At 40.6% G+C, this 13,126-nt stretch overlaps 1 protein-coding gene across 7 annotated transcripts in view; it reads left to right on the top strand.

Moving 5' to 3' along the window:
• Nucleotides 1-13,126, top strand: part of sntg2 (syntrophin gamma 2) — a 245,000-nt gene that overhangs the window by 61,044 nt on the left and 170,830 nt on the right. The window lies entirely within an intron of this gene.

The raw sequence follows: 13,126 nt of genomic DNA, 5'->3' as shown, positions 1-13,126 counted from the left end.
TAAACAAACAGAGGTAAATAACTTGCTGGGTATAAGGTGGAAGTAAAATATTAAACTATGGAGAAACCAACAAAAGGGAAGCAGGAAATCCTCATTTAAAACTAATTTGTGTGTGTGTGTGTGTGTGTTTTAGATTTACATGTACATACAGTGAAGGTGTATGCTGGTTAAAAAGCTAGTCATGTAATTGTTGTTCAAGTATATTTATGTTTATCTTTTGAAAGATGACAGGAGTTCAGTGTCTACAACTACACCGGTATGGGCATGCGTTAGACACCTAGAACTGACCCTGTTGCAGTAACATTTTTTTCTTTTTCTTTTCTTTAAAAAAGCATAATTAGAAACTGGCTATCTTCACAGATGAATGATTGCAGATATTTATTTAGCAACAAATAGCATAGTACCCTGTTTCCCCTAAAATAAGACATCCCCAGAAAATAAGACCTAGTAGAGGTTTTGTTGAATTGCTAAATATAAGGCCTCCTCCGAAAGTAAGACCTAGCAAAGTTTTTGTTTGGAAGCATGCCCGCCAAAAAGAACACCAGAGCATGCAGGATCGGTAAATGTATGTACCATAGAGTGTTGTACATGGAAATAATGGTAGTAACAAGAAATTCTTGATAGGATTCACAGTTTGTCTGGTTATACTGGTTTGTGATGACAACTACAGTATATACAGTATATAATAAATGTTCTTTTTCTTTTTTTTGTTCGACAATAAATGTGAATTCTTCTTCATGGAAAAATAAGACATCCCCTGAAAATAAGACCTAGCACATATTTGGGAGCAAAAAATAATATAAGACACTGTCTTATTTTCGGGGAAACACAGTATTCTTGCATCCATGGTGATCCAATAATTTGATTTCAAAAAATAAAACTTGGCAAACTCAGCATATTACTTTTTTAAAAGTTGGGGTTGAAAAACAGTCTCTGCCTCTTAATAAGGAATATAGAAGCAATTGTAAAGCATAGTATGGCACAATAGGTGGAGACATATTACATAGGTGCATCTCAACTGGAGGACACAGAGCTTACTGCATAATAAAATTCATGCCATGGGAATCTATTGATCTTTCTGCAATAGACTAACATAAACTAGTTGTTTGTAAACTTAGAACTGAAGGCTAGAATTCTCTATGCACTACATTGCTATATAGCCATGGTAGTTACAGAGCTATGTAACAAATCCTGCCTGACCTCCCACCATCCCCACTTGCCAGTTACAAGTCACTGTTATTAATGGGGTCTGTTCTTCTGTCACTTAGAAAGTGGATGGTTAACTCCCTTGTGTGAGTGATCTCTGTTGCAACATGCAAAATAGGTTTCCTTGCATACACCATAACCCCTCACAGCAGTGATCATTCACACAGGGAGTGAGAATGTTAGTCCTGTCCAAAGCAACAGAGGAAGAGGCCCCTATCAACTGCAGTAGCTGATGACTGGTAAGTAACAGCAGTCCCTCTGTATCCCACAAATGAAAGATGACTATAAAGTAGTCACATATGTGCAATTCTTGGTTACACATTTGGGATTCAAGCAGTCGTATTAATATGCATGACCTTTTAAATAGGGGGTGCCTTTGACTTTTTAGTCCTGGTCTCAAATTACTTAGCCACATAACTGGAGGCAAAAGAAAGGGATGAGCAGGCAATGACAAATCTAATGAGGAAAGAATAGTAGGTATTAGATTAGGATTCCAGATTGCTGCAAGGGTATTAGATCTGTATTTATTATAAACTAGCTTGGGGATCCAACAATGCCCAGGTTATTGAAAAAGGCATTATTTGTCTTTGAATGTTAGGTATTCTCAGTTTGGAGTGGGTGAACTACAATTCCCAGAATCGTGAGTCAATCCTCCACAAACCCTGCCAGTATTCAAAGTTGGCCATTTTGGGTCTGTGTACCAGGTGTGGTCCAGATCTGTTGTTGGCTGGTCATCGCTTGGCTGCAGTGCTCTCTGGATGGGGGTGAACTACTACAACTCCCAGATTCCTGGGGCAATTGTCCCAAAACATCTGTCAGTATCCATAGCAGGCTATGTTGAGTCTGTGTGCCAAGTTTGGTCCAGACCCGTCGTTGGCTGGGGACAGTGCTCTTTGGATGCAGGTGAACTACAACTCCCAAAATCAAGGCCCATTCAAAAAAAAAACCCCGGTCTATTGCCGGTGAGGGTCACTGTTTCTCTGGAGGCAGCTGAACTATAACTCCCTTTTTCCCAAACTTGTCCAATATGTTCTATTGGTTATGGGGGCTCTGTGTGCCAAGTGTGATCCTGGTCCATTATCGGTGGGGTTCAATTGCAGGTGAACTATAAATCCTAGTACCTACTACTCCCAAATGTCCAGGCCAATTCCCCTAAAAAACCACAAGTATTCAAATCTGGGCATATCGGGTATGCATGACAAGTTTGGTCCAGACCATCATTGTTTGGGTTCATAGTGTTCTTGGTGTAGGTGAACTACAATTCCTCTAAATTCCCCAGTAGGAGTCACAGTGCTCTGACTTGATGCAGTGAAGGACAACTTCCACCGTGTGGAGTCAATCCCCAAACTCCTTAGTTGCTGCTCAGTTTTGCTGTGTTTGTTATGCAGACAGATTTGAAAGGGAAGGGCAGTAGGCGGGGTCATGCAAATTTCACACAAATGAAGAAGCCTGGGATGCCTGCCTGTGGTGGAGGAAAATGCAAAATCTAGGATGAAATGATCCCCAAATGAAAGCATACCTTGGGTGGTGGGCCATAGTTTTGGGAAGGACATTGGCAGGGGTTGGAGCTACATGTTCATGGTGTTCAAGTCAGTTGAGGGAGTGACTTGCTGGCTCCTTAGCACTGGGAACTGTAGCCTGTTTGTGGAGGCCGGAGGCTGTGTGAGCGGACACCCGTGCCACATACAGGTTTTCACTTTTATTATGAAGATGATAGATAGATAGATAGATAGATAGATAGATAGATAGATGATATAGATATAGATATAGAAATATTGGAATGGAAAACGTTGTAATAGAGTAGTCATCAACATGGATATGTAATCCAATTTCATGTTCAGTTTTAATATCAGCCAACCTTAATTGTAATTTCTTGAGCTTACATTATTACCTGTGTTTTCTTTGAACCAAAACACCAGGATAAGCTATGCCACAGATTATGATACAGCTTCACCATGCCCCAAGCAAAATGAATCAAAATCCTGAATTTCTATTCAGAGAGATGATGAGCTGTAGCAGAAAGAGAGGAAGGGAGGGAACTCTAAACTACGCTATCCATGAATTTGAATGTTTCTCCTTCACTGGAAAAGAAAGAGAAACATTTTGCCTGCTCCTTTATTGTTGTTCTGTTTCAAAGTTGGGTTGAAAGCTCAACTGAGTTTCATTCTTTATTTAATAAAACCCCTGTTCTTCTGAATTAGAATAGCTTGGTTCTTTGCATCAAAAATGTCCATCTTGTGGACCAAGTGTGGTAGCTCATAAGAACAGATTTATTATAAACATTAGTTTTTTTACTTTAGGATATATATTGTCTTCACTTTGTCAGATATTAAGTGCATGATAATGCAATTAAAATAATGTATTCCTATTTTATAAAAATGCACTGCTCTGACTCTAATAGCTATGCATTATGGCTAAATATTATTGATCTGCTATAGAAAGGGACTACTAATCAGTATTTCAGAATACTGATGATTTGGAGTATAGGAAAGAAGAAAAAGTATGCTGAATGTCTGGAAAGAGACAATGCCTTTCAAATAGTACTGAAGTTAATTATTTTGATGTATGACACAATTTTATATGAGAGGCCAGATGTGTGTGCACTTAAGGATAGTAAAAGAAGAAAAAGAAAAGAAAGCAGAATGGGATCAAAAATAGTCCATTTTTTATCTAGTCTTGTAGAAAAGTCATAACCCATTTTCATCAGAAACAAAAGGATTTGAACAAGTGGAAGATGTGTATATTTCAGAGATCAAAAGGCAAGTTTTCAAATGCATGGAAAAAGAAAGTGCCTCAGCTTCTAAGGTGGCTTGTTGAAAGCATAAGCATGAGGTAGCATTTATCAGATTGAACTGTGATCAAAATGGGCATATGAGGAGGTTAAGAAATGTCAGAAGGAGAATGATTTTCCCCCTAAGAAATGTCATTTGTTCATTGAAATGATATAGTGTCTGTCCTTTCTTTTGCATTCCTTTTCTCCAGAAAATGTATTTTAAAGCAACATCTCACAACATTTTCAAAGATCATTGCACCAAGTCCTACATGGATTTGATTCTTTCAGCATGGGCATATGGAAGATGGCATAGATTTGGGGTGATGAGCATGGCCCCTCCGTCTGATTACGAGTTCATTGTTTCTAATTAATACTCAATAATGTTTCTGCTTCAATATTATTTTGGATTACTATTTCAAGAAATTCCTTTTGGTTGCCACTCTGAGTCCCTCCATGAGGGAGAGAGGGTGGGATATAAAACAAAGTAAATAAATAAAATAAATAAATACCAGAGAGGGAAAGAAAATATTTTAAGAACCAAGGGAGAAAAAGAAAGAACCATAAATACAACAGTCATTTATTTTCTATGCTTCCCCCATATCTTGAATGAAGCACTCAGTGTGCTTCTTATTGCCACTTCTTGTTCTTGAAGAACTTATAGCACCTCTCAGTTTTTGTTGATATTGTTTGCTATTGCTCGTACCATGATACACAGCAAAGATCCATGCTGAATGGTATTTGTTAGGAAACAAACTGATCTTAATTATATAGTCAATGATCATATAGAAAAATTATCAGGGTGCCCAAAGATTTTACATGGTCATATGAGTGTGTGACTTGGGACCCCTGCAAAAATTTCTCCACTAGCTTTTGAGAAAACCAGAGCTGTTATATGTACTGTCCTCAAAACCATTTTTAAAGTGTGTTTGTAAATAACTCCATAAAAAAGAAAAATAGAAATTTTGAGTTGGAAGACTTCAAAATATAGCAATCCATAGGTAGAGCAACTCTTACAGATGGCCATTCAGCCTCTGTTCAAAATGTTCCTAAAAAAAGACAGTCTATCACATTCCCAAGCAAATAATTCTGTTATTGAACATTAAAGGTATTACCAAAATATAAAAATACTGCTGATGAGAATCCATTCCATACCTCTTATGTATATATTAGTGGACCCATATATCAATCAGAAGAAATATTGTGTGAGAAGAAAGTAATCACAGGCTGTGCGTGATAAAAGGATTATCAAGGATAAAGCTAGCATGTGGTAAATATTCATTTGACCTGCTTATCCCATATTAATTGTGATCACCGTACAGAAAAGGTGATTGTATCCATCTGCTCTGCTATTTTGTATCATGAGCCATATGGAAAATTCTTCACTTGTAGGCACAGAATTTAAATTTATTAAAATTACCTTAGAAATTGGAGCTGTATTTTTATCAGTCATTACTTTAGTAATCTATGGAAATCTCTAACATCAATATTTTATCTGTAATACTTGACAGTTTTTTAATCAAATGAGGAAATTGTCAAATTTTATAATGATCAGTAACTTAAAGTATGAAAGTTGGTGTTGACACAGCAGGGATGTATCTAATTACCAATAGCCAGTAATTTCCCATTGTCTCCTTTTCCCAGTAACAAAAGTTGAAGGTGGGTACCCGGGACAGTTTGGGGATTCTGCTGGTGTACCGTCCACCCCGCGACACAGCAGTCTCCCTGCCTGAGCTAGCAGAGGTGGTCTCTGGCATGGTGCTGGGTTCCCAGCGCCTGGTGGTGCTGGGGGACTTCAACATTCATGCTGAGGCCACCTTGACAGGTGCAGCTCAGGAATTCATGGCCGCCATGACGACCATGGGTCTGTCCCAAATAATATTGGGTCCCACTCATCAAGCGGGACATACACTCGACCTAGTCTTTCTGGCGGGTGACGGTTTGGTCGGAGTGGAAGAGCAAATTATTCTTCCATTGTCATGGTCCGACCACTATCTGATCAGTTTAAGACTTACCACATCCTCAAACCTCCGCAGGGGTGGTGGACCTATTAAGATGGTCCGCCCCAGGAGACTTATGGATCCTGAGGGATTCCTGAGGTCTCTTGGGGATCTGTCTGCCATGGAAGCTGACGATCCTGTTGATGCCTTGGTCGCTCGCTATAATAGTGAGTTGTCCAGGGCAATAGACACGATCGCTCCCGAACGTCCCCTCTCGCTACGTGGAATTGCCCCAGCTCCCTGGTTCACCGGGGAGCTGGCGGAGATGAAATGCGTGAGAAGGAGACTAGAGTGCCGCTGGCGGACAACTTGTGATGTATCTGACCGAGCACGGTCTAGAGCCGCTATTAGGGCCTATTCCGCAGCGTTGCGGGCAGCCAGGAAGGCTTTCTCGACTGCCCGCATCGCGTCTGCAACAAATAGATCCTCAGAGTTGTTTCGGGTTGTTGGGGAGCTCCTCCACCCTCCTCAGGCTGGGGGGGCACCTGACATCCCGGCAACTCGGTGTAGCGAGTTTGCTCACCATTTTGCAGACAAAGTCGCTCAGATTCGTTCCAACTTAGATGCTGGCCTTGTTGCAATGCCAGGTGAGGTAACCGAGACTTCTGTCTGTTCGAACTTGTGGGATTTGTTTCAGCTTGTGCAGCCTGATGATGTGGACAAGATTCTTGGAGCGGTGAGGGCGACCACCTGTGCCCTTGACCCTTGCCCATCTTGGCTTTTAAAACAGGCCAGTGGTGGGTTGGTTGATTGGTTTTTGAGAATAATTAATGCCTCTTTGGGGCAGGGTAGATTTCCATCTTGCCTAAAACAAGCGGTGGTGAGACCTGTCTTGAAGAAGGCCTCCCTAGATTCGACCAACTTGTGTAACTACAGACCAATCTCCAACCTTCCATTTTTGGGCAAGGTCTTGGAGCGGGTGGTTGCCTCTCAGCTCCAGGGATTCTTGGATGATACGGATTTTCTGGACCAATCACAGTCTGGCTTCAGGCCTGGTTTCAGTACCGAGACGGCTTTGGTCGCCTTGGTGGATGACCTCCGCAGGGAACTGGACAGGGGGAGTGTGACCCTGCTGGTTCTCTTGGACATCTCAGCGGCTTTCGATACCATCGACCACGGTATCCTTCTGGGACGTCTCTCTGGGATGGGCCTTGGGGGTGCTGTTTTGCAGTGGCTTCAGTCCTTCCTGGACGGGCGTTCCCAGATGGTGAAGCTGGGGGACACCTGCTTGGACCCCTGGCCATTGTCCTGTGGGGTCCCGCAAGGTTCTATTCTGTCCCCCATGCTTTTCAATATCTACATGAAACCACTGGGCGAGGTCATCCGGGGTTTTGGAGTTCGGTGCCATCTCTACACGGATGATGCCCAACTCTATTACTCTTTTCCACCAAAATCCAAGGAAGCCCCTCGGATACTGGATCAGTGTCTAGCCGCTGTGTTGGCCTGGATGAGGGCGAACAAGCTGAGACTTAATCCTGATAAGACAGAGGTCCTCCAGGTCAGTCGCAAGTCTGATCGGGGTATTGGGTGGCAACCTGTGCTTGACGGGGTCGCACTCCCCCTGAAGGCGCAGGTCTGTAGCTTGGGGGTCCTCCTGGATTTGGGGCTGACGCTTGAAGCTCAGGTGTCGGCCGTGGCCGGGAGGGCCTTTGCAGAATTAAAACTTGTGCACCAGCTGCGACCATACCTCGAGAAGTCTGATCTGACCATGGTGGTCCATGCCTTAGTTACCTCTAGACTGGACTATTGCAATGCGCTCTACGTGGGGCTGCCTTTGAAGACGGCTCGGAAATTGCAACTAGTACAACGCTTGGCAGCCAGGTTTCTAACTGGAGCAAATTACAGGGCACGTTCAACGCTTCTGTTTAAGGAGCTCCACTGGCTGCCATTTACCTTCCGAGCCCAATTCAAGGTGCAGGTTCTTACCTACAAAGCCCTAAACGGTTTGGGACCCACCTACCTTAGAGACTGCATTTCCCCCTACGAACCCGCACGATCTCTTCGCTCGTCGGGGGAGGCCCTTCTCTCGCTTCCACCACCCTCGCAGGCGCGGTTGGTGGGGACGAGAGAGAGGGCCTTCTCTGTCGTGGCCCCCCAGCTTTGGAACTTGCTCCCTAGGGAGATTAGGCTGGCCCCTACCCTCCTCTCCTTCCGGAAGAACCTGAAAACCTGGCTTTTCCGGAAAGCCTTTGATGAGTGAATTCTGTTGGTTCAAGTTCTCTGCCTACATAATAATAGACCCACTGATTCGCCTTCTTATTGTCATTATTGTCATTTCTAGTACTTTAATGACTATGTCAATTACGTAACTACCTCCTCCCAATTTGACACATTCGCCCTTTGGCCTAGACTTGTGTTTTATATCTGTTTTTAATGCTTTTTCCTGCAATATTGTTTTTATGATGGTTTTACTGATATTGTTGATTTATTGTTGTAAATTTATGTGTTTTGATTCGTTTTTATATTGTGATGTTGGGCAAGGCCCCATGTGAGCCGCCCCGAGTCCCTACGGGGAGATGGGGCGGGATACAAGAATAAAATTATTATTATTATTATTTAAATATGTTACTCTTTTAACTTAATGTAAGATCATTTTAGTTCAAACCAGATTAGATGTTGGACTAGGAATCTAGGACATTAGGGTTCAATTTCCCTTCTGCCATGGAAACTCATTGAGTGACTTGGGCAACTCAAACTTTCTCAGCTTTTCTCAAACTTCTAGCAAAAGGGGTGAGAGATGAAAAGGGGCTTCTCACTGTTAGTGAGTCTCAGTGACAATAATGACAATTCTTAGACTGTTCTTGCCCTCATAGTCCATCCAGGTTCATCCTTTTTCTCCCTCCTCTGAAATGCACATACAAGGGCCAGGACACAGCAGGGCAGCTGGGATCACCACTGGTTAATGTCTTAACAGTTAGTGCATTATGATGGTATCATCTTCTAAGACCTCTGGAAAGCCCCCAGCTATCAGAATCAGCTATAAGAATAGAGCTTGTGATGAGCCTTTGCTTTCTCCTGCTCTCTCTCCAATCACTATGAACTTTTGTTGTGAGTGATGAAGTGGGGTTTTCCCCAAGGATGATCACTGGATGATCATGTTAATGAATATAGAAAACTGGGAAATCAGTTGAGGATCAGCACTAAGATTATCACAGATGTATATGTGTAAAAAAAAAAAGAAAGAATCCACATGCAGGTGCATTGCATATGTAGGGTATACAGCAGAGGTTACAGTATACCATTTGGAGCTCTTTACAAATTCTTGTTGTAGGTGCTGAGCTCTCTGTTTTTCCTGCAGATTGTAGGTACTATGCACTCTGGGAAGGACCATTTTTTTTTGCATGTAAGTTTGCAAAGCTGAATTAAGCTGTTATTTTATTTTGCATACTGAAGGGCTGTATTTACATTTCAAGAAGACTGTTTTTTTTATCTGCTGGAACTCTGCTGGGAAGAGTAAAATATTTTCTTTTGTGCAAGCCTACTGTGACCCTGGTGTTATTTTGTCACATGATGAAAAATATCAGCAAAGCAGAAGCCAGACCAAGGATATGAGGATGAGGGGGTGAAAGGAATGAATGAATTGTTATATTAAAATCCCATAGTCACTCTGATCTTTAATCAACCCATCAAAGCCAGAAAAAGTCCAGACACATTGTATCTTGGCATATCTGCTGGTTCCCACCAAAACCCAAGATAAGACATTTTGGAAAATGTAAAAAAAAAAACCCACTTACATACCGTGCTCTGAAGCCATTAGAATGTAGATTTCTCAAGATGGAAAGGAAAGGAAATTGATTTATCACATTTATAAACATGGGGCTTGTCCAGGTGGTAGGGAGAGAGTATTGTGGTACAAGTGTTGTCTCATACTGTATTGAATAAATTGAGGTACAACTTGGTGGGGAGAAGAGTCTGTTTTATGCCACAGGCAAATGACTTGTTTTATTCAAATTTAATTTTTTAAAGTACAAGAAAGAAAATGTGCCACCTGGTTGCCACCTTTTTATCACCTGCTCTGTACTGTGTCCATTTATTCTTTAAAAAAGTCTGATCCTTCGCTTATTTAAAACCCAAAAGTTTAATGGATATTTCAGGCATATGATTTGATCCTCCTAGAATAGAGGACGTTGGATCTATTGAACACCGGACTATTTATTGAAAACTATAGTGCAATCATGTATGTTTGAGAGGGAAATAATTGAATGTATTTTATATAAAGTAGGAAAATATTGTGGTCCTGGAGCATGGAATGATCCCCTCAAACAAATCTGGTGTACTGAATAACACCTGAAAATAAGATTTCTCTAATCATTGGTTGATCTATTCTACTTTCTGTCTCTGCCACTATGGGAGCTGCATACAAAGGGACTCCTTCTGTGAAGTAACTGAGATAGAAATAATGCTACAGAGAAATTTTGCTCTTATCTCCAATCTCTGATCAGAGATAAACATTGATAATAATCTCCCTGCCAGCATATGGAAATAGAACTTCAGGGAGGAGAGATGTTTTACAGGATTCCCCAGACATTCATTCATTCATACAGTACAACTAATGTGCACAGCATTTTAATGAGCATTTTACAATTGTTTATTTGACAATTCCCTTACCTCAAGTTTAAAGTCTAAAAAGACATGACACATATAGAAAAAGATGACAATACAGGAAGATAATAGATTCAGCAGATCTGACTGCTCTTCTCTTCAGAAGCCACTGCAGTGACAGTTGAGATGTATGGAGGACTTTTCATGGAGCTATACCTGCCTGGATTGCTCCAGAAGAGTGGAGAATGGCCCTCATTTTACACCATTTCATTTGGAATACATGATCATTGTTGTGTGTTATCATTCAAACAGAATAATAAAAGTAATGTTTATTTAAAAACTACTAACTATCCTACAGCATTTCATTAAAATATCACACACCACCTGCATTGCATTGTGGAAGATAATAAGAAAACAATATATTAAAATTCAACAGAAAAAAAATGATTTAAAAGGAAAGGCATTGCAGGGCTATGTGTAATGCTTGGATAATAGCATTGCAGGATATGGTCCTTTTCTTTGTTACTCACATTTTCCTTTGTTTCATTTCTGGTCTTTGCATCCAGTTGAGCCATTTTCCCCAATTTCTCTTGCTTGAAAAATGAAATACGTGCTGAAGTGCAGTGTTCATATAATTGTGCCATTTCCATAAATCAGTATTTCTGTCAAGCACAAAACATCTGTACCAAGCATAAACTATACTTAATGTCAGTGCCTGTTCTTGATAATAACTTTAAATAGTAGTCAATCATAGCAATTCTCCTGTACGCACAATAATTGTCTCTCAATGCCTGAACGGTAATTCCTCCCCTCCCCAGATTTCTAAGAAGAATTTCTGGTCATTTCCTGTGCATAAACATTTCACTTTACAATTTCATTGAACATTCTGCTCACAGGTGCTTCCCTGTCCTTAAAAAAATCCTTGCTTGATCTGCATTGATTTGCTCTTCCTTCTTCCTTTCACTACAGAATTATCAGGCCTGTTTTCCTATCTTACCAAGAGTACCACATTTTGCCGTGTTCTCTGTTACTTTATCACACCTTGATCTCACTTCTTCTTTCAACCACTCCACATTTGGGTTTATTCATTAGTTATATCACATGTCAAGGTTTTGGGTGCTTCTACTGTCCTCTTTCAAATAGTTGCAACTCTATTAATAGCCTCAACTCATTATGATGTACTACTCTTATTCCAGACGAATATCTCAACTTTCTGTCCTGCTGTTTTGCTCCTGCACCTATTTTATGGCCATCTGCTTTCAAAGTCATTGGAAAAGTTTTATTTTAAACTAACTAGTGACAATTATGCATCTAATAAATCCACTGCTTAAAGCAAGCATAGAATGTCCCAACAGAGAGCAAAGAAAAGCCTTCCATCGTATGTCATACATAGTGAAAAGGACAGAGCTTTGAAAATGACTGTTGATATGATAGCAAAGTTGTTATAATATTTTCTGCAGTGATGACTGAAGGCTTCCAAGTCAGTGGGATGGAAAATACATTCTAGGTCAGTGGTCCTCAAGCTGTGGGTCCCCAGATGTTTTGGCCTTCAACTTCCAGAAATCCTAACAGCTGGTAAACACCTGGGACACACAGGTTGAAAACCACTGCTCTATGTTGTCTTCTGAACTTTAAATGAGGAATCTGGGCTCTGTTTGAGGCCTAGGGTTCAACACTTTGGACAGTTGCTTTGAACTTCAATTTGAAATCTTAAATTGATTCACCACTCAGCTGATATGGAAATTACTAGATGGCATTGTGTATCTATAAGACCGGAGCGAATCAAAGGAATTAGGGCTGAACTATTTCCTATTTTTAATTCTCCAAAAGCGTTTTGTTCTCCTTGGTGAAAGACCAATAACATCTTCATTCATTGGTTAGAACAGACATTTTAGAAATCTGAACATCTGATTTGTGGCTGTGTGACTGTGTTTATTCTTCCAGAGATAACTTTAATTGAAATTCAAATTAAATTACTTCAAAATAGCTGATGAATTTGTTTCTTTTTTCTTATTTCACAATCATTGACAGAACTAAAATAGAAACTTGTCCAAGCACAAGGAACATGAAAACCTGACAACTCTAACCAACTGTGATGCCACTTTATGCTCCTCTTGTATACAGCAGAAAGGATGGCTGATTAGTTCTGCCACTTACATGAAAACTGGTTGCTTGACCCCACTTTGAGCAACTGAATAGTATTACACTTATTTCTTGATTCTCAGCAGGTGCTATTGCCTGAGAAAAAGTTCTAATACACTGCACATTTAAAAAAAAACAGAGTATATAAAGATTCGTGTAACTGTGGAAATCCATGGTTTCACTTCTCACACCAGGGCAAATATGCCAGGTATACTTCACCTGGAAGTTAACCTATTCCTGTGTTGAAGGATATAGTAAATTCCTAGAGAAGATACCTCTCTAAGATGCTCTTGATCCTCTACTTCAGCTTTATGGTATACTAGGACTGAAGTAGAGGTAATTAAATGGTGTGTAGTCATTTCCATGGTTTCACATCACTGGAGTCCAACCAGAAACATGTCCTGTTCAAATACAGAGCTCTTAAAAAACCTTTCACTGAATAAGATATGTTGCAGTGACTTCATTA

This window comes from Anolis carolinensis, chromosome 1 (assembly GCF_035594765.1).
Source record: "Anolis carolinensis isolate JA03-04 chromosome 1, rAnoCar3.1.pri, whole genome shotgun sequence".
NCBI classification, from domain to species: Eukaryota; Metazoa; Chordata; class Lepidosauria; order Squamata; family Dactyloidae; genus Anolis; species Anolis carolinensis.
This window is presented reverse-complemented; position numbering and strand designations above follow the sequence as displayed.